We start from the raw sequence: 25,030 nt of genomic DNA, 5'->3' as shown, positions 1-25,030 counted from the left end.
TTAAATGAATGGAAAGAAAGACCATGTTCCTGGATAGGAAATTAATGCCTTATTATCTATTTTTTTAATGGGGTTTCATTATGTGGGCTGAGCTGGCCTTGAACTCCTGGGCTCAAGGATCCTGCCTCAGCCTCCTGAGTTGCTGGCACTATAGGCACACACCACCACGCCTGGCAAGAAAGTTAATGTTTTAAAGATAAATATTCTCAGTCTATAAATTCCATGAAATCCTAGTGAAAATTTCTGAAGCACTTTTTAAAGAAATTTAACAAGTTGATTTTAAAAGTTTATGAAGGGCCCTAGAATTACACTTAGCACAGTGAAATGCTTACTCTAAGAGAGGCATGTGAAAACTAACACCAACTAATGGAATAGGTTCTTCAAGCATTGCTTCTCATGCTTACAAAGAAAAAGATACTAGTTGAGAGAACAGCAGATATGAGTGCCTACTCTCTTTAATGTTCTCTCACACCTAGCTCTCTGCTTTTGTTCAATAGATTTGGTGTGTCCTCTAAATTAAATGTGTTATACAATGTGACTGATTCACATTTTTATATATTCCTTCAAATACACAAGGTAGAATTTTGCAACTTTGCATGTACATCACCTTGTATGACTCTCTTAGACCCCTAGCCCAGTATTCTTTAATATATGATTGCTTAGAATTAAAGCATGCAACAATTCATGGAAATTTGAACTAGTGCCTGTGATTGGATCGATTAGAAAATATAAAACAAAACAAAACAAAAAAACATTATGACAAAACACCACTGTTTTAAAACAGTATCGTTACCAAAATATTATAAAAATCCATAGCATATATTTTTATTTTTTAATACTGAGCTAACCGTCAGTATTAACCCTCAGTTGCTAAGGCTGGCCTTGAACTTACAATCTCCTGTCTCAGCCTCCCTAGTCACTGGTATTATAGGCATGAGACACTCTACCTGCCTAATTCATGTTTTTAAAATCAAATTTAGAAATATATTTTGTCTCACTGGCCAACAACTACCTCACGGTAATCGGCTTCCAAGTCTAGATTCTAGCACCAATCATCTTTCCTCTGACCTCCAGACCATCCAGCTATCTAGAATAAGTTTTTTGTTGTTGTTGTATAATTTGGCAGTGCTGGGAATCAAACCCAGTTCATTGTGCCTTCTAGGCAAGCACTCTACCACTGAGTTACACCCCCCAGCCCCTGAGAGGCTTTTTTCCAAATAGGGTTGTCAAGAGTAGGCCTCACAGGGGTGAACTGAAGGAGGTTAAGGGTGCAAAGACTTGAATAAGTTAAGGGAATCAGTGTGTGACCACCTAGATGAAGACCATTCCAGGTTGATGGAAGGAAGAGTCAGTGCAAAGGTTCAAGGCAGGAGCATCCCCTTATATGTTTGAGAAGAGCGAGAGCAGCTGGAAGTCAGTGAATGGAGGTGAGGGGAATAATAGGAAATGAGACTCAATCCCCACTACTTCCAAATTCAAAACAATAACAGGGATGGAAATTTGAATCATGTGGGGCCATAATGACTATTAAAAGGACTTCGACTATCACAGGATGTTGAATAGAGACATTATGTCATCTTACTTATGTTTAAAGACTACACTTGGACTGCTCTGTTGAAATTGGGCCCTAGTGGGGCAAAGGAAGACACAGGAGACCAATTAGTAGCCTGCTATACAGGTACAAGCTGGTATGTCTTGGTGTGCCATCCTCTCTCTTACCCAAGCTAGAAACCTCAGTGAGGTCCTTTAGTCATTCCTCTCTCTCAGTTCCCCAAGCACTTCCCTAACTCTCCCCCAACCCACATCTGGATTCAATTCCCAAATACCACCACTGCCCTATACTCCACTACTGTAGTCTCTATTCAGTCTTATCTGGACCACTGAAATGGCCTAACTGATCTGCCCCTCCTTCTAGCTTATCCTTCTTTCCAGTCTATCAGTAGGGGTCTTCTTTTACTTACTGAGGATGTAACCTGAGATAAATACATAGAATTCATGGGGTCTCTGGGAGAAATGTATAGAATCCATGGGGTATTTTCACTTACATATAAGTGAAATTTAGTATATATTTTTTTACTATGAATATAAGCAACAAGCCATAGCATTAACAATGCTTATGACTATCACCAACAAAAATTACAGATATTTTCACCTCATATTACAGTTGATATGTCTATTTTATGACATCTCTTACACTCATTTCCACTTTGAAATTATAATAACATTAGACCTACCACTAGATTTTTTAAATGTGCTAATACCGGAGCAAATATCACGATTAAAAATATTCTGTTTCAGTGTTATTGAATTTCTTTTATTTATATTTCCTTATATTTCCTATGTATTTTAATTTAAACATTTAAAAATTATATTCTGAGGAATTCATATGCTTTACCAGACTGCCAAAGGAGTTCAAGGCCAGAAACTTCTGTTCTAATCATATCAAATCTTCTGATCTGATCTTGTTACTTTCATACTTTGAAGATTCTTAGGTGGCTTACCAGGATACAGGATAAAGTCTCAAATTGTTTCGGATTTTTTTCTTTGTTCATTTGGCTTGTTTGTTTACAGTACCAGAGAGAGAACCCAGGACCTTATGTATACTAGGTAAGTGCTCTACCCCTGAGTATAATCCCATCCCTTAATACAATGTTCTATTTTATGTTTGAATTGCATTTAAAAAAAATAAGAAACAGGGTCTCTCTATGTTGCCCAGGCTGGCCTTGAACTCCTTGGGCTCAAGGAGTCTCCTTACCTCCACCTCTTGTATAGCAGCCCCATGCCAAGCACAATGTGTGGTAAATCCCAAATAGTGCTGACAAAGTTCTCCAGATCTTCACTTGACTAACTTTCTGCTTTGCTACAAGTCATTCCCCCTTTTCCCCACCTCACATTCTGGCCATCTCAGATCCCTGCTGGTACTTGGCCATTTCATTCCTCTGGATATTTGTTTCTCATGTTCCCCTTTTCTACAAAGTCTACCCAACCAAGAAAAACTCCTGCTCCTTCTTCAAGATGTACCCTCTTACAATACTGCTTCCTCTCAGGCCAAATTAGTTTCTCCTTCATCTTTACTCCTCCAGCACATGATATTTGGCTTTACACATCCCATGACAAGTCTTGGTTGACCTAATTGCCTTTCTTGCTCAATAGTAACACACCATGGGTAGGATCTGTTTTACACACCTTGGAATCCCTAGAGGATGTTGACAGATGCTTCTGTGGCAAATTGAATTGAACTAAATTACTACCATTTTAGATAATCTGAGAATATGACTCACTTCCTTAACTCATAAGAATACAATGAAATATACCTCACATCTTTTCCTCAGTCTTCTTTAGTTCAATAGGGTTTTATATAACTCAGCAGGAATATGCAAATTAAAACCATAATAATAAATCATTACTCTCACCCTCAAAATGCTGTGTGTCTGTGTGTGTGTCTGTGTGTGTGTGTGTGTGTGTGTGTGTGTTCCCAGGAATCAAACTTAGGGCCTGAGGTATGCTAAGCCAGCACTTTACCTTTTTACTTTTTATTTTGCCCAGGCTGGCCATGAATTTGCAATCCTCTTGCCTCAGTGTCCTCAATAGCTGGTATTGTAAATGTGTACTACCAAACCTGGCCAGAAAGATTAAGAATTTTTTGCCAGGGGAGGAGCAAATATTTCGAATTTATTTTCCAACAGACACACAGCATCAGCAGGTTCTGCACAGGTTTCTCCATAGATTACATATTTGGTAGGTATTGTGAGCTCAACAGTGAGAACACTGGTGTGTTCTCTGTAGCAACATCTATGGCACAGTTAAACAGGTACTGTTACTGTGTTCACTTACAATTTCAGAAGGAAAGGCACAACTTGGTGAAAACATTTTTTTTTTTTACCCTAAAGTCAAGTGCAATAACTAAGAGATAAAACTTTGGGTAACAGTCTTGATCCACATTTCAATAAGGGCATCCACACAGCCAGAAAAAATCCTCAGCCCCAACATTGGTGTTTATTTCCCCTTCCATTCAATCATTAGAGCAATATTTCATCATTTACTCTACATTATTACATGCATAAAAGGGAGTTTTTAAAAAAGGAATCACAAAGACAATGGCAGTGTCTAGCTGTTCCCACCAATATGACAACTCTTAGGTTTAAAGCAAGGCCTGGGAATACTTTAGCAGTCATAAAATAGGGAAATACAGGCTATGGCTACAAAAATAAAAAAAAAAAATAAATCATGTAAATAAATTAATGCTTTCACACCCAGGACTTCCCAGTTCTAATTGTGTTAGCCTTCATTTAGCTCAGGGAAAAATAAAAATCTTCATTATTACTTGGCATAAATTTTTTAGGGAAATTTTTTAAAAAATAAGAATCTGCAATAGGAAGTACACCCTTCCATGAGTTTCTTCTCAAGAATGAAAATGCAGTTCTTCAATAGAGTAGGCACTGGCAAATTACATCAAGTCACCTAAGAATCCCCCAACAGGTGCTACCTCTTCTGGTGTTGGGGAAGATGAAGGCATCTGGACTTGTGGGGAGTGGTTGTTAGTCTTGGACCTTCAAATGGACTGTCTTTAAATAAGCAGCAACTTATTTACAATTTCAGAAGGAAAGGCACAACTTGGCAAAAACATTTTTTTTTATCCTAAAGTCTAAAATAAGTCCAAGTGAGGGGATCTAAGGTTGAAGAAATTTTTCATTCTACAACCTTAGATTTTGTTTTTCTTTTTTCTTTTTTAAAAGTACATTCAAAAACAAAAACAAAAAAATGGGCATAAGGTTGGAAGGCATGTAAAATAGGTCCTTAAGTAGACCTGCAGACCTTGTCCATCTGCCCACATATGTGCTTATGGTTACCATGAAACAGAGAGTACCCTCACCCACCCAATTAGGCTAAGTAGTGGTCTTTTTCATAGGGTGCAATAAGTTCTGTTTCACCTTGAAAGAAGCAACAGTCATTGGAAACAATCATCTAGGTTGTACAAAGCTTCTATGTATGTTGATTGTTGTCACAAGTAACAAAGATACTTTGCAACACCCGCTTCGCTCCCAGATTAAAATAATAAAAAAAAACAAAGATTCTAGCTTGTTATGGTATGCTTTCTTTCAATCTTTCCTGTTATTGTTTTCATTTTTTTCCAAATAGCATAGCAATAGTTGTGATGTAAGACTGTCCAAGGTTGCAATACAACAATAAACATCATTTGCATATCAGTAAGAAAAAAATATGAAATGCTTCATAAACTTGCATGTTGTCCTTGCACAAGGGCCATATGAATCTTTTCTGTATTGTTCCAATTTTAGTATATGTGCTGCTGAAGTGAGCACCCAAAAGGCTGAAATTTAAAAGATTGATAATATCAACTTTTTTCACGGATACAGAACTCTCATACATTAGTGTGGTGGGGCCCTCAAAATAATGTCTCTTTGGAAAAGCACTTGTTAGTTTCTACCAGAGCTAAACACATATTTGGTTTATGATCCAGCAAATCTATTCTTTACACCTAAGAGAAATAAGTGCTTACGTCTTCTCATTTGTGTAATATATGGTTTTAATGGTTGTTTTCATAGTATCCCAAAGCTGAAACAACCCAAATGCTCATGAATAGACATAAATAAATTGTGGTACCCTTATCCAATGGAATACTACACCTCAATTTAAAAGAATTAATCAAGCCAGGCACACAATTGTAAATTCAACTACTCGAGAGGCTGAGGCATAAAGATCACAAGTTTGAGGCTAGCCTCAGCAAATTGACAAGACCCTGTCTCAAAAAAAGAGAAGGTGGAGAGTTGGGGGCTGGGGATGTAGTTTCGTGGTAGAACATCTGCCTAGCATTTGTGAGACCTTGGGTTCACTCACTAATGAAAGGAAGAAAGAAGGAAAAAAAGAAAGAAAGGAAGGAAGGAAAGAAAGAATAAAGAGGGAAGGAGGGAAGAAAGGAAGAATGGATCAGCTCCAGCAAGATGGAGAAATCTCGCAAATCCTATGTCGAATGAAAGAAGCCAGACACAAATGAGTTCTGATTCTATATATACAAAGGTTAAGACAAGCAAGACTTGAATGTTTATAGAAGTCAGAATAGTGATTAATCTTTCAGTGACTAAACCGAAAAGTATACAAGAGAACCTCATGAGGTACACAAAATGTTCTATAGTTTTAACCAAATGGTGGTTAACTGGATATGTATACATGCAAAAATTCAACTTGAACACTTAAGATTAGTACTGTTTATATACTTTACTGTTTGTATGTTATTACTCATTAAATAATAAAATAAATAATCTTTGATAAATCCACAAAAGTTGTAGTGATTTTGGAAACTCAAGCCATGGCAAAACTTTGGAAAATGTTTTAATGTAGTCCAAAACAAACTGCCATTTGACCCAATGGAACAAATAAAAAAGTTATTTTTGGATGAGTAAAAGGAGAACAAAAATAGAATTATTTTGAAAATAAAAACATTTTACATAAATGTTCACTGTTATCAAGCCTGCCTCAGCCTTGGACAAATAAAAAAATCTTAGTTAACCAAGGTGTACAAACCCATAGTTCCAGCAACTTGGGAGGCTGAGGCAGGAGGATTGCAAGTTTGAGACCAGTTTGGGCAATTTAGTGAAACCTTATCTCAAAATAAAAAATAAAAAGTCCTGGGGGTGTTGTTCAGTGGTAGAGAGCCCTGGATTTGATCCTCACTGCTTGGGAAAGCAAAGAAAAAGCCTGGGTTAAGCCAAATACCTCAGAAATCATAAAGTATCATGACAATGCAGCCTTTTAACCACAAGGACATTTTTACTATCCACTTTCTCCTTTCTTTTCCTTGTCCGTGCCTTCATATTAGTAGCACTTGGGACTTAAGAACATTTTTATTTTTGTTTCAGAGAGTCAGAAGGCGGAAAATGCCTTTGAATGAGGTCATTTAACTAGGGAGAAAGAGACTTGGGCCTCCAAGTTCCAATACCCCACCACCACCCATGTCAAATGTATCCAATCACCACTTAGTCTAATTCCTTTAGTTCTATTTTATGACAGCCACTGTCTTTTAAGACACTTTGTTGCTCTAATGCAGCCTTCTTTTTGTCTCAGAAGATCTCTCCACACTGCCACCACAACTTGACTGAAATACAGTGATTTACCTCCCCCAAATTGGATCTGATCATGCCATTCCATTTGAGTGATTCCCTTTGACTCAATAAAATTTGAACTCTACGATGGTAACTCTGTGATGTTATATGTACATATATCACCCTCTCCCAGCAAGCATCTTATGTAGGTCTTGAGACTGTGAGACCAAATGGGAATGTATCCAGTAGCTTGGAGAGGATCATAATTCCCCAGAATTCTAGGGGTGTCTCTGTTGCCCCTAACTGTAGTATTTGGATTTAGTGTTTGTGGGAATCTGAAGGATACTGGTGACATCAGTAGCAATTGAATTGTCAAGTCTACAGTGAGATGTCTTCATCTGAAGGAAATAAAACTCAACATGTGGCATCACAGATATGGTTAATGCTCAGAATATGTATGGCATGACATCAAGTACTTTACTCTCAGTGTATAAATCCACTTGAGGTGTGTATGTGTGTGTGTGTCTGTCTGTCTGTGGTGTAACCTGGGATCAAACCCAGGGAAATGCTCTACCATCAGCCCTCAATGTAAAAACCTTTAAAATTTTTTGTTATTGTTGTTGCAAATGGACACAATACCTTTATTTTATTTATTTATTTTTATGTGGTGCTGAGGATCAAACCCAGTGCCTCATACGTGCTAGGCAAATGCTCCACCACTGAGCTACAGCCCCAGCCCTGTATAAATCATTTAAATCTAAGGTTTCTATTTTTTTTTAAGTGTTGGGGATGAAACATGGGCCTTGTGCATTCTAAACAAGGGATCTACCACCCTAAAGTTTAGATTCTTGACATGGAATTCACAGAACCATCAATGCAGGGAGTTCTCCTACCAGTTTTCCAGGAACTCCCTTAGTATCTTCTTGGTGGGACTTTGCTTGCCCAAATAAAACTTTCTTAGAACCAAATTAAGTAATAAAGCCCTCAGAAGGAAGAGAGAAGCAGGAATTATAGGAATTACTGTCAGGGTGTGAAGTGCCCAAATCCAAATATTGCCTACCCATCTCTAGATCTATAATCCTGTAAAAATATAACCCATAGGACAGGGATTCAAAACTAGAATCTTAAGGATTGGCTTCAAGGAGTCAATGCCTTCCCCTCCAACCTTTAGAAAAATTGTGTTAAGTTCCCATATGGATGGAAATCGAGTCCATAGCTTTCAGATAGATGTTCAATGAGATCCAAGATATCTTCATAAAACAAAACAAAACAAAAGCCTTATTGTGACTAGGCTTATTATTCATACCTAGAAGCAATTGTCCTTCATAAAGCACACTCAAGGAAGTGATATTAAGCAACTTGAATGTTGTGGAGTAAGATGCTTATGATTCCTGAACACAATTAAAGATAATTAGGATGTAAAAATTATGATTATTTTGGTGCTGGGGCTTGAATCCAGGGCCTTGTGCCTCCTAAGCATGATTTCTAGCACTGAACTACACCTCCAGCTACTATTGTTTTCAAACTGCTGCTTTTATTTATTGGAAAGTAAAACAGACTTCCTGGTTTTACCTTTCGCATGAAAGTAATCTGTGGTTCAGTTTTCAAATATATTTCCTCAAACATATTTATTTAACAAAAGAAGACTTTACCAAATGGAAAGATATTCCTTGCTCTTGATTAGAATATTCAAAGATCAAAATGTCAGTTCTCTCTAAGTTAATTTATGCATTTAACATGATCCCAATAGAAATAATAACAAGCTTTTTTTTTCCCCCTGGAGCTAAATAATACTAAAATTCAGGTAGAGAAATAAACACATGAGAACAGGTAGAAAACCTCAAAAGGAAGATCAATGTGGGGAAGAGGAGAGGATATTTAAAATAAGGTGGTACTAGCATGTGACAGTTGTTGCACATGGACACAATACCTTTATTTTATTTACTTATTTTTATGTGGTGCTGAGTGTCAAACCCAGTGCCTCAATAGAATAAAATGGAAAAAGTATATCTAGAAATATAGCAAACGAGAAAGGTGAATTCTCAAATAAACAAACAAAGCAAAATAAAAAGGACTTTTAAGCTCTCAGTACAATTGGATAGCCATTAAGAAAAATAAGGTCTTCATACCACACACAATCAACCTTTATGGGTCAAAAATCTAAATGTAAAAAGTGAATGAATATTAATATAGAATAAAATGTTTTAACTTCTCTATGATGTAGGTATTGGGAAAATATTTCTAACTATGATTAAGACATGATCAAGATATGATAAATTAAGATATGATCAAGAAGAGATGAGGCATCGACTACACAGATATTTTAAAATGCATATAAAAACACCTTAAGTGAAAATAATATACAAATGACAAATTGAGAGAATATTTATAACATATTAAGATAAAGGTTTAATATCTCAAATGTATAAAGAACTTCAAAATTAAAGATCAAAAATTTTACAGAAAAATAGGCAAAAGACATTAGCAATCACACACACACAAAAGTGACATTTGAGGACTGGGGATGTAACTCAATTGTAGAGCACTTGCCTAGTAATGTGCAAGGCCCTGAGTTCAATCTCCAGCACTGAAAACAAAAAAAGAAAGAAAGAAAGAAGAAGAAAAATGGCATTTGAAAGATGCTCAGTTTCACTCATAATAAGCTATTCTTCTTATAGGTATTTGCCCAAAGATTAAAAAAAAAAAGTATGTTCAAAGACTTATATGCAAATGTTTATACTAACTTTATTTGTAGTATTCTCAAACTAGGAAAAGCCTAACTGTTCATGTATATTCACATAATGGAATACTATTCAGTAATAAAAAATAATGGATAAATCTCAAAATATCACTATACTGAAAGAAGCCAGACAAAAGAGTACACATATGATTTTGTTTTTATACAAGTCTATAAAGTGAAACTTTATCTATAACGACAAAAAGCAGATCACATTTGGTTAAGAGGAATAAATTCTAATTTTCTATAGCATAGTAGGATAACTATGATTGACAATGATTACTTGCAAATTTCAAAATAGCTAATAGAGATTATTTTTGAATGTTTCCAACACTAAAAAATAATAAACCTGTAAGGTAATGAATTTGCCATGATATTATCATTATACATATAATACTACACTGAGATACTATTTCTCACATATCAGATGGACAAAATCATAATATAACCTGTTGGAGAGTCTTTGGAGAAACAAAACCCATATGAAAGGAATTTGCTATATTTATCAAAACTACCTACATGCTTAACATCAACTAGAAATTTTGTTTCCAGGAATCTATTTAAAAATAGATCATTAAGCATATAAAAATACATATGCACAAGGTTACTTTGCAGCATAGGTTAGTGGACCAAAATATGGTATATGTATTTATTAGAGTAATATGCTAATATTACTTTTATCATTATACATTGTGTATATGTATTGAGATGTCAAATTGTACCCCATAAATATGTACATTGCTGTGTGACAATTAAAAACATATCTACTTTTTTTTTTTTTTTTTAAGTAAACTAAGGTTCTCTGGGCATGGGGGAAGGCAAAAAGAGCCCTGGGGGTTAGACTAGAGAGAGTTATTAGTGAGAATTCAAGATTTCCAATAGGGCAGTGTTTATTAGTCAGATTTTTCACTGCTGCAACAATAAGACCTGTCAAGAGCAATTAGAGAAGGAAAAGTTTATTTGGGGACTCACAAAGAAACAAATAATTAATAATAATTTAAAGTAATATGCAGCTGTGTTTAAACAAACAAACAAACAAACAAACAAAACCAAGAAGGCCATTTGAACTGATTTGGCATGACTTCCAGGACATATTAGGCAAAATGAAAAAAAGTAACGAAGTATGTAAACTTTTTTTTTTTTTTTTTTGAGAGAGAGAGAGAGAGAATTTTAATATTTATTTTTTAGTTTTCGGCAGACACAACATCTTTGTTTGTATGTGGTGTGAGGATCGAACCCGGGCCGCACGCACGCACGCCAGGCGAGCGCGCTACCGCTTGAGCCACATCCCCAGCCCCAAACTTTTTATAAGAAAAAAAAAAATTGAGGAAAAGACATAGATCCATTATTTTTGCAAAAAAGAAGAGAAAAGAAAGATAAAAAATTTTTCTCCCTACAAGGGGTAAGAGAGGAATGGGTTAGAAAGGTTGGTCAAGGAATGACATGAGTATAGATTTTAAATAATTTTTGCTTTTAGAGGCATATTCTACATATTTAAAGAATAAAACAAAGGCAAGATGGGGTATAAAAGACAAGAGGATTGCGAGTTCAAAGCCAGCCTCAGCAACAGCGAGGTGCTAAGCAACTCATTAAGACCCTGTCTCTAAAAAAAAAAGTATAATTGAAGGCAAATAAACAAATGAATCCAATTCTGTTTCAACTGAGAAATAAAACTGTAGTGAAGAGGGAAAAGGTACTAATTAAAAAAAAAAGTACTAATTCAACTCACCTGTGAATACAGTATTTTGAATATAGACTCAAGGTGTGGAAAAAAGAACTACAAACAAATCCTGTGCTCTAGCTGGTTAGCTTTCCATAGTGGCATGGGTTTAGTAACTCTGAAACTATTTTATATATATTGTAGCAGTGAGCAGATGAGTAAATGCAATGATATCACTGGGAGTTAGGGTTTTCATAGGGAAAGAAGAGACACACAAATATGAAATGGGGGAAGGCAAAAAGAGCCCTAGGGGTTAGACTAGAGAGAGTTATTAGTGAGAATTCAAGATTTCCAATAGGGCAGTGTTTATTAGTCGGATTTTTCACTGCTGCAACAATAAGACCTGTCAAGAGCAATTAGAGAAGGAAAAGTTTATTTTGGGACTCACAGTTTCAAAGGCCTCAGTCACAAACAAATGGCTTCATTTCTTGGGGCTCAAGGTGAGGCTGAATATCATGGCAGAAGAGTGTGGTAGAGGAAAGTGGCTCAGGACATGATCAAGAAGCAGAGAGACTAAGCCCAGCTCACCAAATACATTCCTCAAAGGCATGCCCCAATAACCCACCTCCTCCAGTCACACCCTGCCAGCCTACAGTTACCACTCAGTTAATCCTGATCAGGGGATTAATGCACTGATTAGCTTCAGTCTCCCATAATCCATTTCACCTCTAAACCATCTTGCATTGTCTCACATGTTAGCTTTTGGGGGACATCTCATATTTAAGCCATAACAGGCAGAAAAGTACTGATACCCTAGTGGCAAGGAGCATGCCATCATCAGATCTGGGTTTTTCTTTTTTTTCTTTTTTTTTTTTAGTTTTGTTTATGTGGTTCAGGGGATTGAACCCAGTACCTCATGCATGCTAGGCCACTGAGCCACAATCCTAACCCACAACCAGTCTTATTTTGAGGTCCTTATTGCCACTATATCCCCCCAAAGATTCTAAAGTGAACTCAATTGACCAAGTTTGAGCCATTCCTGGTGGGTTTTTTCCTTTTTCTTTTTTTTTTTCCCTAATGGAGTGTTTGTTTTGTTTTGGTACTGGGGATTGAAATCATGGGTGCTTTGCCACTAAGCTATATTTCCAGTTCTTTCTGTTGTTTATTTTGAGACAGGGTCTTCTGAAATCTGTTAAGGCCTTGCTAAATTGCTGAGGCTGGCCTGGAATTTGAGATCCTCTCATCTCAGCCTCTAGATTGGCTGGGATTATAGACCTGCCAGGCACATTCCTGGTGTTTAACTTCTGAGTCAGTCTTTCTTCACTAATTGATGTAAATGTTGGAGGATTAGATATTGAGCATACTTCTTTTCTTTATCTGCATTTTATTTTCAGGTAAACTCTCTGATCTCTAGTTTTAAATACCATCCATATGTTAATAATCTATAAACATGTTTATCTACAATTCTGACCTCTAGGTTTGTATTTCTTTCTTTTTTTTTTTTTATTTATTTTTTTATTGGTTGTTCAAAACATTATAAAGCTATTGACATATCATATTTCATACAATAGATTCAAGTTGGTTATGAACTCCCAATTTTACCCCAAATACAGATTGCAGAATCACATCGGTTACACATCCACATTTTTACATAATGCCCTATTAGTAACTGTTGTATTCTGCTACCTTTACTATCCTCTACTATCCCCCCTCCCTCCCCTCCCATCTTCTCTCACTACCCCATCCACTGTAATTCATTTCTCTCCTTGTTTATTTTCCCATTCCCCTCACAACCTCTTATATGTAATTTTGTATAACAATGAGGGTCTCCCTCCATTACCATGCAATTTCCCTTTCTCTCCCTTTCCCCATCCCACCTCATGTATCTGTTTAATGTTAATCTTTTCTTCCTGCTCTTCCTCCCTGCTCTGTTCTTAGTTGCTCTCATTATATCAAAGAAGACATTTGGTATTTGTTTTTTCAATACTATTTCTCCACTAAAGGCTCTTTGAAAAGGCATATTACAGAACTAGATTCAGGAGGTACAAGATGAGCTTGGATATAAAAAATTGTTCAAAAAAGTGATGAGGACATGTCAAAAGAACACAGAAACCTCCCTGAAAGTCCCAAATCTGGAAAAGCAAACGTCAAAATAATAACAATAATGATTATAACCTAATGAATAAAAATAGCAATTCATAAGTACATATGTGTCACATGCCATCCATGGGCTGCATGTGGGCCACCACACATCCAGCCTAGTGGATAGGAACAGCTGGTTGTCACCAGTGGTCTGTGGGCTATGTGTGAACTGCTGCACATAGTAGCCTCCTGAGGGGATAAGTATGGCATTGGGAACTTCCCATGGCACCTCCCATAGGGACTGACCACATTATGCAGGTAAACTTCTTCCTCAGGGTCTGCCTAAGATCCCGCATAGCACTTGAGATGGGTGTGACCTGCCAAGATGTCAATCAACCTCTTGACTGCAAGACATCAGAAGCAAGACTCTGCCCTTGAAACCTTATCCCTGCCTTTGATGTACCCCCTTAAATAAACCATTGGAGCTATCTTTCCTTTGTCTATTCCAGCTTTTGAGTGGACTGGATCTATCAGGGGCTCTGCTTTTGTAAACACATTTCTGACTCTCTGACTTTTGTTCTTCACTAATTATTTTAGACCTTAAGTTCTCAGGTGGCTTACACCCTCCCCAGCAGGAAGAAGAAACACCCAATGAGATATTGGTGGTCACTCCCTAAGCCTATGTATAACAAATAAAATAATTCAGCAATAAAATAAAATGAAGTACCAATACATGCTACAATACGGATGAACCTTGAAAACATGACCCCAAGAAAAAGAAACCAGTCACTAAAAGTCACAAATTGTCTGATTTCATTCATATGAAATGTCTAGAAAGGCAAATCTTGTAGAGACAGGAAGTAGATTAGTGATTGCCTAGGTCTGGGGAAAGGATCTTTGTGGAGTGATGAAATGTTATAAAATTAACTATGGTAATGGCTGTACATCTGTGTGACTATACTGAAAACCACTGAACTGTAAAAGGGTAAATGGTCTGGTATGTAAATCATGTCAACAAAGCTGTAAACAAAGAAAAGCAAGGGGAAGACTTCCTCACAACAGAATGTCCTGTGATAAATGTTGAGGCAGCAGTGGAATAATTAGAAAATTACTGTTTTGCAAACATCATATAGAATGGTTTGAACAAGAATGGATGCTAAATCTGGAGAGGAAAGTTTAATGAGGAACAGGATATTTGCGTTGTCTCACTGTCTTTCCATGACTGTTTATGAGTTGCAAGGCAACAAGTAGTGAAAAAATAGAGACTGGGTGATTAAAATTAACATCATCTAATAGGGACAGATAGATATCATGTGTCTCTAGAAGTGACATTCTGAGGATACAAAATCACCTATGTAATAATCCAACCTGTAGTTCATACTCTGAATCTACTTATGAGGAAAGACCAGATAAACCAATTCAGTCATATAGAGTAATTGACCTACATTCTTCAAAAATGTCAACATCAACTGGTGCAGTGGCACACACCTGTAATCCCAGTAGTTTGGGAAGCTGAGGCAAGAGGATTGAGAGTTCAAAGCCAGCCTCAACAACTTGGCAAGGCCCTGAGCAACTTCTTAAGATCCTGTCTCTAAATAATAAAATAAAATGAGCTGAGGGTGTTGCTCAATGGTTTAATCTCCAGTAGCTGCCCACCCCCCTCGAAAAAAAGTCAATCAACATCATGAAAGCAAAGACTAGGGAACTATTCCAGATTAAAGGTGGTGAAAGAGACAGGATTTAATCCTACAGTAGTGAGAAAAATTTTATCACTTTGAACAATTAACAAAATGGGAATATAGACTATAGATTAGATAAAATAATGAATAAACTTCAATGAAATGTCTGTAATTTGCTAATTATATTGTGACATGTAAAATAATACCCTGTTCTTCGGAATTATACATTGAAGGACCATGATATTTGCCATCTACTCTCAAATGATTCATTTAAAAAAGTTGTAAGATAGTGGTGCGGATAGTGAAGGAGAGAGCAAAGAAGGGAGACAGAATGTGAAAGCAAATAGGGGCTGGGTGACTGTAATCCCAGCTACTTGGAAGGCTGAGGCAGGAGGATGGCAAGTTCAACGCCAGCTGCAGCAAATTAGTGAGGCCCTAAGCAATGTAGGAAGGCCCTAAGCAATGTAGAAAGACCCTGTTTCAAAATTAAAAATAAAAATGTCTGGGGATGTAGTTCAGTGGTAAAGTGCCCCTGGGTTCAATTCCTAGTACAAAAAAAGAAAAAAAAAAGTAATAATAAATAAAGGTAATTTTTGAAAATTGGTCAATCTGGGGTCAGGGTATACAAAAATTCTCTCTATTATTCTTAGAAGGTTTCTATAAAAAATGTTTAATAAAAGTGTGTTTGTGAGAATAAGAAATGCTCGTTAATGGTCCAAAATGGCATTGTTAAATTAATTTGCCTTTTATAGGTGAGCTCCTGAATTCAGTTTTGCTTTGAATAGCCAGGAAAATCTTAGTCCCCAATCCACACTATGCCTATGTCACAGAAACCTTGTTACAGAGGCCGAAATCACAGGAGATTTTGGGATGCTTTCTGGGACTTCAGGAAAGAGGAGTAGAGTTATCCTGGGAAAGCCGCAGTGAAAATTAAATTAGAACAGTCATAAATAGGACAAATAAAAAATGGACAAAAGAAGGGAAGGAGGTAAGTGAGGCTTCATCAGCCCTGCTTTCAGTGAACATGAAAAACATTTATGTAGGCTTCTCATTCAGTAGTAAACACCCTACTCCCTTAAAACCAGCAACTTCGAAATGCTAGGTGAGCAGCAAGAGCAGGCAGGCTAATAAATACCAGGAAAGAGGCCGCAGGCCAGTTTCCAAGACAAATATGAAACTCCAAAATAATCATAGGAGCCAAGCACTGTGTTGCATGTCTGTAATCCCAGAGACTCAGGAGGCTGAGGCAGGAGGATCACAAGTTTCAGGCTAGCCTCAGCAACTTAGCAAGACCCCGTATCCGAATTAAAAAAAAAAAAAAGGGATGTGGAAGTAGCTCAGTGGTAGAGCACCCTGGGTTTAATCTCTGATACAGAAAAAAAATCATCATCATCACCATCATCATCATCATCATCATCATCACAGGATCGGTAGCTGAAAGGGAATTAAATATCTTCTAATATAGAAGGACAAAGCTGACCCACTTGCTTGTGTGTGTCTTATTGGGTCTACACGAAGTTCACACCCCTGCCCTCCATATTCTTTACCTCATCCTCAACCTATTACAAATCTATCATCCTCCTGAGCCTCTTCAGTCTCTTCGCCCTGCATCCTGTATCCCTCCCATGCTTCCCGTCCTATTTTATGTCTTTATCCCCATCACCCCCTTTAATTCCTCCCTTTTCTTCAGACAAGTACCTACCAGGTCATATCCATACCAGCCACTGAAGGGAGGAGAGCTGAGGCCCTGGGACAGCAGCAGCAGGGGAGTAGGTTGGTGCTCTACTGTAAATAGAGCAAGGCAGGAGGCGGAGCCTGGGAGGGAGGAGCCCGGAGGGAAGTTAATTAAAGAGATTTGCCCATTAGGAGTCCTGAAGGAGGAGGGGCTTGAACTGCCATAGCTTGCCTAACCCCCAAAATAGTTTTGCTGTTAAAGCCAGGTCCCCATATCGCAGCCTGATTCCTTTCAGGATTATAATGAGAATGATGTTGAACCTTATACCCTGACATTTTGTGTTGTTGAGTCAGTATTTGCCCCACAAGAACACGGAACTACCAACGTCCAGAGCGAGTGAGATGATGAACAATCCCTTCTGTGCCGGGTTCCTGGCAGCTGATGCCAAAGAAAGGCAGCACTGAGATCAGGTGTCTTGAAAGTCAGAGGCCTGTGGGCAAGTATGAGAGTTAGCACCTGCAAGACTGCAGCTGAAACTTCAAGTTTCTGTTCCTGTTATACATGTATTTATATTATTTTGGGTCCATGAAAAACAGGCTGGGGCCACCAGCAACTTTGACTCTTGCTACTGTTTGCAGTTCTGCTCTCCCTGGAATCCAGTCTTCATCGTGGCCTAAAAGGTCCTCCCTGCTCTTTCCCTGACAACCTTTCAACTTTATCTCCTACCATGTATGCTTCTGCCAAACTATCTTCTCAATGTTTCATGTAGCTTAGATAAGCCAAATGACTTCTGCCTTAGGGTCTTTGCACTGGTTATTTCTGCTTTGTGGAACGTTCACCTGACTGACCCTTATTTTACTCAACTGTCTGGCTTCCTGTCATTCATTGGTCAGCTCATGTTTTTCCTCTGACTCTTCCCTCTTGGTTCATAGCTATTAATGCTGTCTGAAATCACTGCATTTATTTACTTGATCTCCAGTATTGTCTTGCTGCTAGTTCCATGAAGGTAGAGTTTGGTTTGTATTGCTTTTGTTATCCACCCCCTTTCAAGGAATAATGCCTGAAAACATCTAGGTGTTTATTGTATGCATAGGGCTACATGAATGAGACGTTATTTATTCATTGATTAAATAGTATTTCATACTTAGTGTGTGCCAGGCACTGTACTGAGTGCTGGAGATTCAACAGTAAACACTATGGGCAAGTTGGGGGTGTAGCTCAGTGGTACAGCACTTGCCTAGCATGGACAAACCCCTGATCCCTAGCATCGTAAAACAGACACAAAAACCAAAAGCAAGATAGGCAAGGGCTCCTCCAAGGAATTTACTGGTCTAGAAGAGAAGAAAACCATTAAATTAATAATCAGTTAATTGAAATTTTTTTTAAAAAAAAACAAACAAAGGTAAGCATGGTGGCATACACCTGTAATCTCAGTGACTTGGGAGGCTGAGGCAGAAGGATCACAAGTTTGAGGCCAGCTTCATCAATGTAATGAGGCTCTAAGCAGCTGAATGAGATCCTGTCTTGAAAGATTAAAAAAAAGGAGGGGGGACTGGGGGTGTAGTTCAATGGTAAAGCTTCCCAGTATTTAATCACCAGTACCAAAACAGACAGACAAACAAGATACCAGTGTTTATTCAGAGTGTTATGAATGTATATAACATTGTTGGTGGGGGAAGTGAGCTTTCAATCACAGAGCCCAGAATTTTCTGGAATCTGCCTCATGTTTGTGAATTGATAAAGGGATTTTATTCCCAGAAATTTGATGGGATCCCAAACATCAAATGACCCAGGTCTAGTTCTGACTAATTTTTTTGCTGAGGGGTCTAGTTAAGACTGCCCTAGGCACCAGCATATTTTTCAGGCTTGAAGTGTTTTACTGGAGAATAATCTCTGAATCCACATTTCAACATCCAAAGAATACAGATTCTGGGAATGTCCTAGGGCTCTGAGTGTTCTTTGGAGCTTATAAAAGAGACCTGGCATGAGGAAGGGATTGCAGTAGGCCAGTGGGCCTTCCTTAAAGTATCAGAAGTGGATTGGGACCAGAACACTTCCCTCTAGAAGTCAAACACAAGAAATCTTGTTGGAAACTTCAAGTTTCCCCAGACTCCCAAGTCTCTATGTGATCCACTACCTATCTGGCCCCTTAAGGCACTTGATTTTCTAAGTCCTACTTCTAGGCATCCTGAGAGTTTTAGGATTCTGAAATCCCTGAAAATTTTTTGTTAAACAAATGCACTATTATTTGGCTCCTGTATCTCCTGAACTCAGATGTACACCCTAGGCCATTTGATATAAAGGCTCATTAATATAACACAACTGTGTTGCCTGGGTTTCAAGGCTGCTTTTACAAGTGTGAAAAGCAATCTGGGGTATAGATTGTAAAAGAACCAGAGCTGGAAGAAACCTTAGAGATTATCTACTTTAACTCCTTTATCTTGAAGATGGAAACTGAGGCTTAACCTCTGTTGGACACCTATCCCAAGAAACATTTGTCAATGCCAAGCCAGAACTGGAAGCCAAGTGTGCTTTCTGAGAGTAGCTTTTTCAAATATAAAAACTGCATCTGTATATCTTAAAATATGCCTGGATCCTGCACCCTTAAGAATCAAGAATTTATATCAGTCCTTAGGAATCTTTTTCTTTTATGCTATATATTTTTAGGCAATATACTAACTCACTCACTTCCCCAAGCCTCTGCTTTCTTGTCTATAAAATGGGAATGATACTGTCCCTGACTGCCTTATGTGGTCATTGTGAGGATCAAATGAGGTTAATGTTTGTGGAAGCACTTTGAATAAACTTTGTAGAGGGATTATGCAAATATAGGTGGTTGATGGGTTTGGATGCTCTTTGCTAATATGTAGCTCTCTCAGTTCATAATTTGATTGGCTTGAAATGTTCATAGACTCACCAGTGCACTGAGTCATTTAAACTAGCTGCTCTCTTTTTTACCTCTTTGTGACACACAATGAATAATTGAGGCAAAACTGCAAAGCACGTTTCGAACGATACTTAGAGATAAAACCCAAGATATCACAGATATCTCCCTACCGTGCTTAGGAGCTGGAGGATCTTCTGTTTGTTTTGAAAAATTCTGTGTGTTGGGCAACAGTTAGGCAGTCCTACCACTAATGTTTGTAGGGCTCAGGGAGGAAAACAAACTTTTGGCCCAAATGCCTTATGTCTTAATATTTAGAACTGTAAAAAAATTAAAAAGCTGACTGTGTGTTTAAAAAAAAGTGCTCTGTCATATGCACTTTGATAAAACAAGCAGGAAAATCTGAGTTTGAATTTTAAATTCTCATATTCTCACAGAATCTTTCTGTGGCATCACACAGAGAGCTGAACCTGGCCCCTAGACCCAGACCCCTGAGCCCTTGCTCCATAGCCCACTCACTCTTCTTCCCTGGACACCATTCTGCACCAAGAACACCTCTGGCACATATATGTAGATGCCTCACCTCCCATATCCAAACTGCATGTCCACAGCCCCTTCGAAACAGCCATGCAAGGCCACCCTTTAGACCTGAGGGTGTGCATACTGGTTCCATATTCATCACAGGAAGCCAGACCCCAGCAAAGATCCTGAACAGGCTCTGGAAACAGGCTCAGGACTGTTCTGATAAAGAAATTCAGAGTTCAAAAAAAAGTATTTTAGTAGTGGTCTGAAAAGTGGTCTGAAAGTGGAGACTTGACTCCAAGTGGCATGTCCGCCATCTCTGCAGTGTCCTCATTTTGCCAAGAGAGGCACAGACAGAGGAGGGCAGGCCAGTGGCTCCTCTTGCCTGTTTTTAAGAATGGGACCGCAGTGAGAGGCTCCTCAAAAGTGCCAGTGAGTCTGTGTGGTGGCATACACTTGTAATTCCAGCTACTCAGGAAGCTGAGGCAGGAGGATAACAAGTTTGAGGCCTGGGCAACCAAATGAGATACTGTTTCAAAAATCAATGGAAACTTTGCCAGGTGGTGCACACCTGTAATCCCAGTGGCTTGGGAGGATGAGACAGAAGGATCCCGAATTTAAAGCCAACCTCAGCAACTCAGTGAGAACCTGTCTCTAAATTTAAAAATATTTTTAAAAGGACTGGGGATGTGGCTCAGTGGTTTAGCGTCCCTGGGTTCAATCTCTGGTATATAAAAAAAATAAAATTTAAAAAATGATTCAAGCTTACCCATGTTGAAATGGAACCAGGATAGGTGTCCATTAACAGATGAATGAAGAAAGAAAATGTGGTATATATACATGATTGATTTTTATTCAGCTACAAAGAACAAAATTATGTAATTTGCAGGAAAATTAATGGAACAGCAAAGCATCATGTTTAGCAAAATAATCCAAATTCAGAAAATTAAGAGTTTTATGTTTTCTGTCATCTGTGGAAGCAAGAGAGGAAAAAAAGGAAAAAGGGGATCTCATGGAAATGGGGGAAGGGGATCAAGGAGAGGGAAGAGATAAGGGCAAATGGAGATATGGGGGGATGAAATTTATCAAATTATATTATGTACAAGTATGAATATGTCACAATGAATCCTATTATTATGTATAATTATGCACCAATAAGAAATGTTTTTAAAGGCTGGGGATGTAGCTCAGTGCTTGCCTAGCATGTGAGAGGCACTGGGTTTAATCTCCAAGACCACAAAAAAAAAAAAAAAAAAAAGTCCCAATCACAAGGCTGTAATCAGAGAAGTGAAAAGGAGATGGTAATTGCGAAAGTCTTAGTGCATGCCTCTAATCCCCTGACTCAGGAGGCTGAGGCAGGAGGATTGCAAGTTTGAGGCAAGTCTCAGCAATTTAGCAGGGTCCTTAGCAATTTAGCAAAATTGTCTCAAAATAAAAAGATAAAATGGGCTGTAAATGTGACTCAGTGGTTAAGCATCCCTGGATTCAATTACCAGGAAAAAAGAAAAGAAAAAAAGTCACATGTGGAAGTTTTTATAGTACTTAGGGACCAAATCTTCTATGATTTATGTTAACCTGTATGAGTTTTTCCTGAGAAACATTTCTTTCCAAATAATTTCAAACACAATTCTTACCATTCATATGTGTTCAGAATGGTGCAGATATTTAAGCATTTGCTCCATGAGGAAATATAGGAACACTTGTTTTATAGCAATATCTTATAGTAGCACACTTTAGGAAAATGTGTAATTTTTATTTAAATATTATTTCACCTCAAATCATACAGTTGAGCTTCTTTCTGCAGTTATTTATTTATTTATTTTTATGTGGTGCTGAGGATCGAACCCAGGGCCTTGCATGTGTGAGGCGAGCCATAACCCCAGCCCCATTCTGCAGCTTTTATGAATAAGAATTTGATCAGCTGTAAAATTGGCTCATTAAAATTGCTTTATCACTATTTTTTTCTATGGTGCTTGGGGTCAAACCCAGGGTCTTATGCATGCTAGGTTAAGTGGTCTACCAATCCACTTCTGGGGTGGAATGGTGTGAGGTTTTACTAAGCCTGAGTCCTTAAAAGTCTGAGACATGCCTTTTCCTATCACAGGTCAATCCAGCTGTATAATAGGTGGGAAACAGGTAGAGGGATTATAATTGTTCTGATTGGAGTGCGGCCATGACAACCAGCCAGTTAATCATTCAGTCATAAAATAATGGTTATTTGTCATTTCATTGCTTTTTATGAGACATGGCAATAATGGCTTGTGCCAGATAACTCTGAGAATGTAATTAAATTCTAGAATTATTATTCTAAATCTACTTGTGATAGGAGAAGCAAAAGTTTAGTTTTCTTTAGAAGTAATCCATTAAATGTTTGCTTGAAAGAAAAATTTTTAGTCCTATAAAGTTTCATTTATCAAAACAACCACAGAATTCCCAAATGGTTTTTCCTAAAAAGTAGTTAAGGATTTAAAAAATGTCCCACTCCTTCAGGAACAAGACCAGGATGTCCACTTTCACCACTCTTATTCAATATAATATTGGAAGTCTTGGCCACAGCAATAAGAAAAGAGAAAGAATGGGTTTCCAAGCCAGACACTGTGGTGCATGCCTGTAATCCCAGTGGCTCAGGAGGCTGAGACAGGAGGATCATGAGTTCAAAGCCAGCCTCAGCAACTGGTGAGATGTTAAGCCACTCAATGAGACCCTGTCTCTAATTAAAATATAAAATAGGGCTGGGATGTGGCTCAGTGGTTGAATGCCCCCAAGTTCAATTCCTACCACAAAACAAAACAAAACAAAGGAACAAACAAAAAAAATGGGTCTCCAAAGAGGAAACAAAGAGTCAAAGTATCCCTGTTTACAGAGGACATAATGTTATTTCTAGAAAAACCTAACTACTCCATCAAAAAACTGTTGTAACTGATAAATAAATTCACTAAGATCACAGTATATAGAATCAACATACAAAAATAAATACCTTCTTAGTCAGATGTGGTGGCACATGCCTGTAATCAGAAACTTAGGAGGCTGAGGCAGGAGGATCACAAGTTTGAGGCCAACCGCAGCAACTTAGTGAGACTCACAACAGCTTTGTGAGACCCCATCTCAAAAAATTGAAAGGACTAGGGATATAGCTTAGTGGTAAAATGTGCTGGGTTCAATCCCCAGTATAAATAAATAAATAAATAAATACCCCCCCTCCTTTATACTCCCAAACCAAATTACTGACAATGGTTTCTAATAACTATGAAAAATACATAGAATAAACTTAACCACAGAAATAAATGATCTCTACAATGAAAATTACAAAACTCTAATGGAAGAGAACACAGAAATAAATGGGTAGACACCCTTTGTGCATGGATTGGAAGAACTAATAATGTTAAAATGCCCATACTACTCAGAACAATCTATTATAGATTCAATGTAATTCCTATCAAAATACCAATGATATTCTTTAAAGAACAAGGGAAAAAAATCACAAAATTCATCTGGAACCACAAAACACCTCAAATAACCAATGCAATCCTGAACAAGAACATAGCTGTATCTAACTTGAAAACATATTGCAAAGCTGTAGTATCAGAGAACAACAGAGAACTGGCATAAAAACGTACACATGAACAACTGGAACAGAATGGATAATTCAGAAGTAAGTTCATGTATTTACAGCCAACTGATTTTCATTATCTATACCATATATGTGTTTATATTCATACACAAATACACATTTACACATATACACACAAATACACACACATACATATACATGTATGGGAAAGGAAAGCCTCTTTAATAAGTGGTGCTGGAAAAACTAGGTATCCATATGCAGTAGGAAGGAACTAGATCCCTATCTTTCTTCATGTACAAAAATTAACTCAGAGTAACACTTTGAAACTTTGAACTCAGTATAAAAAAATGTAGGGGAAATGCTTTAGGACATTGGTGTGGGCAAAGATTTTTTAGGTATGAGCTCTAAAGCTCAGGTAACACAAGCAAAAAATGGGATCATATCAGACCAAAAACTTCTGTACAGCAAAGGACACAATCAACACAGTGAAGAGACAACCTGCAAAATCAGAGAAAATATTTGCAAACTATTCATCTGACAAAGGGTTAATTTCCAGAATACATGAGGAACTCAATTCAATAGCACAAAACTGAATAATCTGGTTTTAAAAAGTAAAATGGGGCTGGGGGGGTGTAGCTCAGTGGTAGAGCGCATGGTTGGCGTGCTTGAGGTTTAATCCATAGCATAAAGCAAGTAAACAAATAACAAAAACAGAAGGGAGAATGGCCTGAATAGACACGTCTAAATAGACGTTTCTCAAACGAGGTTAAATGAACCAAAAATGATATGCATAACATTAGTAATCATTAGGGAAATACAAATCAAAATCACAATTAGATATTATCTCACCCCAGTTAAAATGGCTATTATGAAAAACACAAAAAATAATAAAATACTGTGTGCTACAATTTGGATATGTAATGTTCCTCAAGGACCCATGTGTTAGGGCATTGGTCACTGGCCTGTGGCACTGTTGGGTGGTGGAGAGACTTTGGGGAGGTGGGGCCCAGTGGAAGGAAGCTGGGTCATTGGGGGTGTGCTCTTGAAGGGTACACTGGGACCCTGAGCCCCCCTTCTCACTGACCACTATGAGGTGAACCAGCTTCCTCAGCCATGAATGTACTATGATTCCACAGGCCCAAAGTGACAGGGCCAACTAACC

General features: G+C 37.8%; 1 protein-coding gene and 1 non-coding gene across 2 annotated transcripts in view; both read right to left on the bottom strand.

Annotated features, from left to right (window-relative positions):
* The window catches only part of Fam214a (family with sequence similarity 214 member A), a 138,548-nt gene extending 121,529 nt beyond the window's left edge, over positions 1-17,019 (bottom strand). The window contains exon 1 of the mRNA XM_048793111.1: positions 16,919-17,019. The gene's annotated coding sequence lies outside the window, so the exon portion shown is untranslated. The remainder of the gene's footprint in view (positions 1-16,918) is intronic.
* LOC125613464 lies at positions 5,215-5,321 on the bottom strand. The gene has a single exon (XR_007344030.1). It is a non-coding gene; the product is annotated as a U6 spliceosomal RNA (small nuclear RNA).
* Positions 17,020-25,030: the final 8,011 nt, after the last annotated feature.

Source organism: Marmota marmota, unplaced genomic scaffold (assembly GCF_001458135.2).
Source record: "Marmota marmota marmota unplaced genomic scaffold, marMar, whole genome shotgun sequence".
In the NCBI taxonomy this organism is placed as follows: domain Eukaryota; kingdom Metazoa; phylum Chordata; class Mammalia; order Rodentia; family Sciuridae; genus Marmota; species Marmota marmota.
Note: the sequence above shows the minus strand (reverse complement) of the source record. Positions and strands in the feature narration are given on the sequence as shown.